Source organism: Triticum aestivum, chromosome 6A (genome assembly GCF_018294505.1).
Source record: "Triticum aestivum cultivar Chinese Spring chromosome 6A, IWGSC CS RefSeq v2.1, whole genome shotgun sequence".
Classification (NCBI taxonomy): Eukaryota; Viridiplantae; Streptophyta; class Magnoliopsida; order Poales; family Poaceae; genus Triticum; species Triticum aestivum.
The window spans coordinates 55979959-55988910 of NC_057809.1; positions in this window are offsets into that span (position 1 = coordinate 55979959).

Here is an 8952-nt window from a genome sequence, read left to right on the forward strand (position 1 = left end):
CCCTCCCCAACACCTCTCCTCCTCCGCACGTGCTCGGCGAAGCCCTGTCGGAGTACTTCTGCACCAACTGCACCACGTCGTCGTGCTGCCATTGGAGATGTCTTCCTCATCCTCTCCTTCCTCCTTGCTGGATCAAGACGGAGGAGACGTCGTCCGTCCCGTACGTGTGTTGAACGCGGAGGTGCTGTCCGTTCAGCACTTGGTCATCGGTGATCCGAATCACGGCGAGTACGACTCCCTCATCACCATCCTCTTGAACGCTTCCGCACTCGATCTACAAGTGGTATGTAGATGCAAACTCACTCCCTTGACTCGTTGCTTAGATGAACTCATAGATGGATCTTGGTGAAACCGTAGGAAAATTTTTAATTTTCTGCAACGTTCCCCAACAGTGGCATCATGAGCTAGGTCTATGCGTAGTTCTCTTTTGCACGAGTAGAACACAATTTTGTTGTGGGCGTGGATCTTTTCAACTTGCTTGCCGCTACTAGTCTTATCTTGCTTCAGCGGTATTGTGGGATGAAGCGACCCGGACCAACCTTACACGTACGCTTACGTGAGACCGGTTCCACCGACTGACATGCACTAGTTGCATAAGGTGGCTGGCGGGTGTCTGTCTCTCCCACTTTAGTTGGAGCGGATTCAATGAAAAGGGTCCTTATGAAGGGTAAATAGAAGTTGACAAGATCACGTTGTGGTTATTCGTAGGTAAGAAAACGTTCTTGCTAGAACCCAATTGCAGCCACGTAAAAGATGCAACAACAATTAGAGGACGTCTAACTTGTTTTTGCAGCGATTGATCATGTGATGTGATATGGCCAGAAGTTGTGATGAATGATGAATGATATATTGTGATGTATGAGATCATGTTCTTGTAATAGGAATCACGACTTGCATGTCGATGAGTATGACAACCGGCAGGAGCCATAGGAGTTGTCTTTATTTTTGTATGACCAGCGTGTCATCGAAGAACGCCATGTAAACTACTTTACTTTATTGCTAAACGTGTTAGTCATAGAAGTAGAAGTAGTCGTTGGCGTGACAACTTCATGAAGACACGATGATGGAGATCATGGTGTCATGCCGGTGACAAGATGATCATGGAGCCCCGAAGATGAAGATCAAAGGAGCTATATGATATTGGCCATATCATGTCACTACTTTATATAATTGCATGTGATGTTTATTATGTTTATGCATCTTGTTTACTTAGGACGACGATAGTAAATAAGATGATCCCTTATAACAATTTCAAGAAAGTGTTCCCCCTAACTGTGCACCGTTGCTAAAGTTCGTCGTTTCGAAGCACCACGTGATGATCGGGTGTGATAGATCCTTACGTTCACATACAACGGGTGTAAGACAGTTTTACACATGCAAAAACACTTAGGGTTAACTTGACGAGCCTAGCATGTACAGACATGGCCTCGGAACACGGAGACCGAAAGGTCGAACATGAGTCGTATGGAAGATACGATCAACATGAGAATGTTCACCAACGATGACTAGTCCGTCTCACGTGATGATCGGACACGGCCTAGTCGACTCGGATCGTGTAACACTTAGATGACTAAAGGGATGTCTAATCTAAGTGGGAGTTCATTCAATAATTTGATTAGATGAACTTAATTATCATGAACTTAGTCTAAAACCTTTTGCAAATATGTCTTGTAGATCAAATGGCCAACGCTCATGTCAACTTGAACTTCAACGCGTTCCTAGAGAAAACCAAGCTGAAAGATAATGGCAGCAACTATACGGACTGGGTCCGGAACTTGAGGATCATCCTCATAGCTGCCAGGAAACAATATGTCCTAGAAGGACCGCTAGGTGACGCTCCCGTCCCAGAGAACCAAGACATTATGAATGCTTGGCAGTCTCATGCTGATGATTACTCCCTCGTTCAGTGCGGCATGCTTTACAGCTTAGAACCGGGGCTCCAAAAGCGTTTTGAGCATCACGGAGCATATGAGATGTTCGAAGAGCTGAAACTAGTTTTCCAAGCTCACGCCCGGGTCGAGAGATATGACATCTCCGACAAGTTCTATAGTTGTAAGATGGAGGAAAATAGTTCTGTCAGTGAGCACATACTCAAGATGTCTGGGTTGCACAACCGTATGACCCAGCTGAATATTAACCTCCCTGATGAGGCAGTCATTGACAGAATCCTTCAGTCGCTCCCACCAAGCTACAAGAGCTTTGTGATGAACTACAATATGCAGGGGATGGTAAAGACCATTCCTGAAGTATTTTCTATGCTGAAGTCAGCAGAGGTTGAAATCAAGAAAGAACATCAAGTGTTGATGGTCAATAAGACCACTAAGTTCAAGAAGGGCAAGGGTAAGAAGAACTTCAAGAAGGACGGCAAAGAGGTTGCCGCGCCCGGTAAGCCAGTTGCCGGGAAGAAGTCAAAGAATGGACCCAAGCCTGAGACTGAGTGCTTTTATTGCAAGGGGAAGGGTCACTGGAAGCGGAACTGCCCCAAATACTTAGCTGATAAGAAGGCCGGCAACACTAAAGGTATATTCGATATACATGTAATTGATGTGTACCTTACCAGTACTCGTAGTAACTCCTGGGTATTTGATACCGGTGCCGTTGCTCATATTTGTAACTCACAGCAGGGGCTGCGGAATAAGCGGAGACTGACGAAGGACGAGGTGACGATGCGCGTCGGGAATGGTTCCAGAGTCGATGCGATCGCCGTCGGCACGCTACCTCTACATTTACCCACGGGATTAGTTTTGAACCTTAATAATTGTTATTTAGTACCAAGTTTGAGCATGAACATTGTATCTGGATCTCGTTTAATACGAGATGGCTACTCATTTAAGTCTGAGAATAATGGTTGTTCGATTTATATGAGAGATATGTTTTATGGTCATGCTCCGATGGTCAATGGTTTATTCTTAATGAATCTCGAGCGTAATACTACACATATTCATAGCGTGAATACCAAAAGATGTAAAGTTGATAACGATAGTCCCACATACTTGTGGCACTGCCGCCTTGGTCACATTGGTGTCAAGCGCATGAAGAAGCTCCATGCTGATGGACTTTTAGAGTCTCTCGATTATGAATCATTTGACACATGTGAACCATGCCTCATGGGCAAGATGACCAAGATTCCGTTCTCCGGAACAATGGAGCGAGCAACCAACTTGTTGGAAATCATACATACCGATGTGTGCGGTCCAATGAGCATTGAGGCTCGCGGAGGATATCGTTATGTTCTCACTCTCACTGATGACTTGAGTAGATATGGGTATGTCTACTTAATGAAACACAAGTCTGAGACCTTTGAAAAGTTCAAGGAATTTCAGAATGAGGTAGAGAATCAACGTGGCCGAAAGATAAAATTCCTACGATCAGATCGTGGAGGAGAATACTTAAGTCACGAATTTGGTACACACTTAAGGAAATGTGGAATCGTTTCACAACTAGCGCCGCCTGGAACACCTCAGCGTAACGGTGTGTCCGAACGTCGTAATCGCACTCTATTAGATATGGTGCGATCTATGATGTCTCTTACCGATTTACCACTATCATTTTGGGGATACGCTTTAGAGACAGCTACATTCACTTTAAATAGGGCACCGTCTAAATCCTTTGAGACGACACCGTATGAATTATGGTTTGGGAAGAAACCTAACCTGTCATTTCTAAAAGTTTGGGGATGCGATGCTTATGTCAAGAAACTTCAACCTGAAAAGCTCGAACCCAAGTCGGAAAAATGCGTCTTCATAGGATACCCTAAGGAAACCATTGGGTATACCTTCTACTTAAGATCCGAGGGCAAGATCTTTGTTGCCAAGAACGGATCATTTCTGGAAAAAGAGTTTCTCTCGAAAGAAGTAAGTGGGAGGAAAGTAGAACTCGATGAAGTACTACCTCTTGAACCGGAAAGTAGTGCAGCCCAGGAAAATGTTCCTGTGATGCCTACACCAACTGAAGAGGAAAATAATGATGATGATCAAGGTACTTCGGATCAAGTTGCTACTGAACTTCGTAGGTCCACAAGGACACGTTCCGCACCAGAGTGGTATGGCAACCCTGTCCTGGAAATCATGTTGTTAGACAACGGTGAACCTTCGAACTATGAAGAAGCGATGGCGGGCCCAGATTCCAACAAATGGCTAGAAGCCATGAAATCCGAGATAGAATCCATGTATGAAAACAAAGTATGGACTTTGACTGACTTGCCCGATGATCGGCGAGCGATAGAAAACAAATGGATCTTTAAGAAGAAGACGGACGCGGATGGTAATGTCACCATCTATAAAGCTCGACTTGTCGCTAAGGGTTATCGGCAAGTTCAAGGGATTGACTACGATGAGACTTTCTCTCCCGTAGCGAAGCTTAAGTCCGTCCGAATCATGTTAGCAATTGCCGCATACTATGATTATGAGATATGGCAGATGGACGTCAAAACGGCATTCCTTAACGGTTATCTTAAGGAAGAACTGTATATGATGCAGCCGGAAGGTTTTGTCGATCCTAAGAACGCTAACAAAGTATGCAAGCTCCAGCGATCCATTTATGGGCTGGTGCAAGCATCTCGGAGTTGGAATATTCGCTTTGATGAGATGATCAAAGCATTTGGGTTTATGCAGACTTATGGAGAAGCCTGCGTTTACAAGAAAGTGAGTGGGAGCTCTGTAGCATTTCTCATATTATATGTAGATGACATACTTTTGATCGGAAATGATATAGAATTCTTGGACAGCATTAAGGCCTACTTGAATAAGTGTTTTTCAATGAAGGACCTTGGAGAAGCTGCTTATATATTAGGCATCAAGATCTATAGAAATAGATCGAGACGCCTCATAGGTCTTTCACAAAGCACATACCTTGATAAGATTTTGAAGAAGTTCAAAATGGATCAGTCCAAGAAAGGGTTCTTGCCTGTATTGCAAGGTGTGAGATTGAGCTCGGCTCAATGCCCGACCACGGCAAAAGATATAGAAGAGATGAGTGTCATCCCCTATGCTTCAGCCATAGGATCTATTATGTATGCCATGTTGTGTACCAGACCTGATGTAAACCTTGCCGTAAGTTTGATAGGAAGGTACCAAAGTAATCCCGACAAGGAACACTGGACAGCGGTCAAGAATATCCTGAAGTACCTGAAAAGGACAAAAGACATGTTTCTCGTTTATGGAGGTGACGAAGAGCTCGTCGTAAAGGGTTACGTCGACGCTAGCTTCGACACAGATCTGGATGACTCTAAGTCACAAACCGGATACGTGTATATGTTGAATGGTGGAGCAGTAAGCTGGTGCAGCTGCAAGCAGAGCGTGGTGGCGGGATCTACATGTGAAGCGGAGTACATGGCAGCCTCGGAGGCAGCGCATGAAGCTATTTGGGTGAAGGAGTTCATCACCGACCTAGGAGTCATACCCAATGCGTCGGGGCCGATCAAACTTTTCTGTGACAATACTGGAGCTATTGCCCTTGCGAAGGAGCCCAGATTTCACAAGAAGACCAGGCACGTCAAGCGTCGTTTCAACTCCATCCGTGAGAATGTTCAAGATGGAGACATAGAAATTTGCAAAGTACATACGGATCTGAATGTCGCAGATCCGTTGACTAAACCTCTCTCGCGAGAGAAACATGATCAACACCAGAACTCTATGGGTGTTCGATTCATCACAATGTAACCAGATTATTGACTCTAGTGCAAGTGGGAGACTGCTGGAAATATGCCCTAGAGGCAATAATAAAAGTGTTATTATTATATTTCTTTGTTCATGATAATAGTCTTTTATTCATGCTATAACTGTATTATCCGGAAATCGTAATACACGTGTGAATACATAGACCATAATATGTCCCTAGTGAGCCTCTAGTTGACTAGCTCGTTGTGATCAACAGATAGTAATGGTTTCCTGGCTATGGACATTGGATGTCGTTGATAACGGGATCACATCATTAGGAGAATGATGTGATGGACAAGACCCAATCCTAAGCATAGCACAAAGGTCGGTTAGTTCATTTGCTAGAGCTTTTCCAATGTCAAGTTTCTCTTCCTTAGACCATGAGATCGTGTAACTCTCGGATACCGTAGGAGTGCTTTGGGTGTACCAAACGTCACAACGTAACTGGGTGACTATAAAGGTGCATTACAGGTACCTCCGAAAGTGTCTGTTGGGTTGACACGGATCAAGACTGGGATTTGTCACTCCGTGTTACGGAGAGGTATCACTGGGCCCACTCGGTAGTGCATCATCATAATGAGCTCAAGGTGGCCAAGTGTCTGGTCACGGGATCATGCATTACGGTACGAGTAAAGTGACTTGCCGGTAACGAGACTGAACGAGGTATTGGGATACCGACGATCAAGTCTCGGGCATGTAGCGTACCGATTGACAAAGGGAATTGCACACGGGGTTTGATCGAATCCTCGACATCGTGGTTCATCCGATGACAACATCGAGGAGCATGTGGGAGCTAACATGGATATCCAGATCCCGCTGTTGGTTATTGACCTGAGGTCATCTCGGTCATGTCTGCATGTCTCCCGAACCCGTAGGGTCTACACACTTAAGGTTCGGTGATGCTAGGGTTATCAGGAAGACAAGTATGTGATTACCGAATGTTGTTCGGAGTCCCGGATGAGATCCCGGACGTCACGAGGAGTTCCGGAATGGTCCGGAGGTAAAGATTTATATAAGGAAAGTGGTTAAACGGACACCGGAAAGTTTCGGTGGCATACCAGTATTGTACCGGGGCCACCGGAAGGGTTCCGGGGGTCCACCGGGTGGGGCCACCCCTCCCGGGGGGGGGGCACATGGGCTGTGTGGGAGAGGGAGCCAGCCCCTAGTGGGCTGGGCGCGCCTCCCCACCTAGGCCCATGCGGCTAGGGCAAGGGGAGGGGAAACCCTAAAGGGGGCGCCCCCTAGCTTGGGGGGCAAGCCACCCCTCTTCCCCTCTCCCTTTGGCCGCCGCCCCCCTCTAGGGTTTCCCCTAGAGGGCCGGCCCCCTTGCCCCTCTCCTCCTATATATAGAGGGGTGAGGGGAGGGCTGCGAGAACACAAGCCAAGGCGCAGCCCCTCCCCTCCCCAACACCTCTCCTCCTCTGCACGTGCTCGGCGAAGCCCTGTCGGAGTACTTCTGCACCAACTGCACCACGCCGTCGTGCTGCCATTGGAGCTGTCTTCCTCATCCTCTCCTTCCTCCTTGCTGGATCAAGACGGAGGAGACGTCGTCCGTCCCGTACGTGTGTTGAACGCGGAGGTGCTGTCCGTTCAGCACTTGGTCATCGGTGATCCGAATCACGGCGAGTACGACTCCCTCATCACCATCCTCTTGAACGCTTCCGCACTCGATCTACAAGTGGTATGTAGATGCAAACTCACTCCCTTGACTCGTTGCTTAGATGAACTCATAGATGGATCTTGGTGAAACCGTAGGAAATTTTTTAATTTTCTGCAACGTTCCCCAACACACACACACTTTATGTTATGGACTAACATAATTTTTCCCTATCTCCTGACTATAAATCGACTGTTAACTGTGAGAAAACCAATCGGTTCACCGGACGACTAGCGTATAATTTTCCGCAACATGCACCATGATTGAACTAAAAGAGATACATTGTTTCTAAGGAACAATTCTTTTTTCTAAGGAACAAATTGATAACACATTTTATGGTTGGGGATAACAAGTTGATGGGTTCTTTTGTAGGATGACATTTTTAGATAAAAAGCAAACTAATTTATTTCTCTTATAGGGAAGGAAAAAAAAGTATGTGCCACTAGGCCTAGTGGGCTGACAATCTCACAGCAGCCACTCGAGCCCGGCCCCTACCCAGTAAGAATAGACGACCATGACCATCTCACCGACGATCGTATGGCCGCTGTTGCTCGACTCCCACTCCCCCAGTGGCGTCGTCCCAGTTCGTTTGTCACCTACTCACCGTGTATGGCAGCCGCCGCCGTGCGCCTCCTTCCTCCCCTCTCTCCCCATTCCCGTGATGCCACCCGTGATAAATTTGATTTAAGTGATAATGTTCTTTCTCGGTTAGATTTTGCCGTAGCAGAAAATGAATCAAGTGGGTTAGCACACTGCATTGGTAATGTCTCGTGCGATTAGCAGTGGCGGAGGTAGAGGGTGGACAGGGTGGGCCACGGCCCACCCTGGCATTTTTGGAATAGCTTTATAGCATAGGAAAAAGGGTAAAAAATATTAAGAAAAAAATATTTTTTATGAACACTTCTATTGTTGGCCCACCCTGGCCCATTGGGCTAGATCCGCTACTGGCGATTAGTATATTCATCACTAAAATTTGATCAAACAACTTGCTTGTGATAGGATGAGAAACATTGTCTTATCCTGATTGATGCACATTTCCCCCTGTTTGTGAGGAAAAACCAAAGAGATCTGAGGTTATTTTAGTGCTTCATTGCATTGATCAAAAGGAAAAGGGAATTGCATAGAAGTGAAATTCAGTTAGTCGTCTACGTGTAGTAGTGCTGACTGTCGAGTGGAGAATTGTGAAAAATGGCACTTACTCGAAATTGCATCTTCAGAAAATTTGACATTTCCCCTACATGGTCATGGCATTGTAAATTTGTAGCATGTAGCTTCAGCAGAACAACTTGTCACAAATTTACTCATTGTTACCATTGCCATTGTTTGTGCAGGAGCTGTAGACGGGCGGGCTGACTGCAAGGAAGTCGTTAAGCCAGGCGCCAACTTGATTGGCATTACCATTGTTTCCCTTTATCTGACGATTTCCCTGCTCCATGTTCTGCATGATGTGATCAAGGAGTCTGTGCACACTGGTCGTGTGGCTTGCTTAGACCCAAGCTATCCGTGTCGAATTTTGGTATTCTGATTGCCTCCTAAGCCCATTTTAGCCCTAAAACTATTGTTGCATTATTTAACTTAAGTCTACGAATATAGATGTGAAAAGTGGGAAGTCAAAGCATGAAAGGATGTCGATTATGT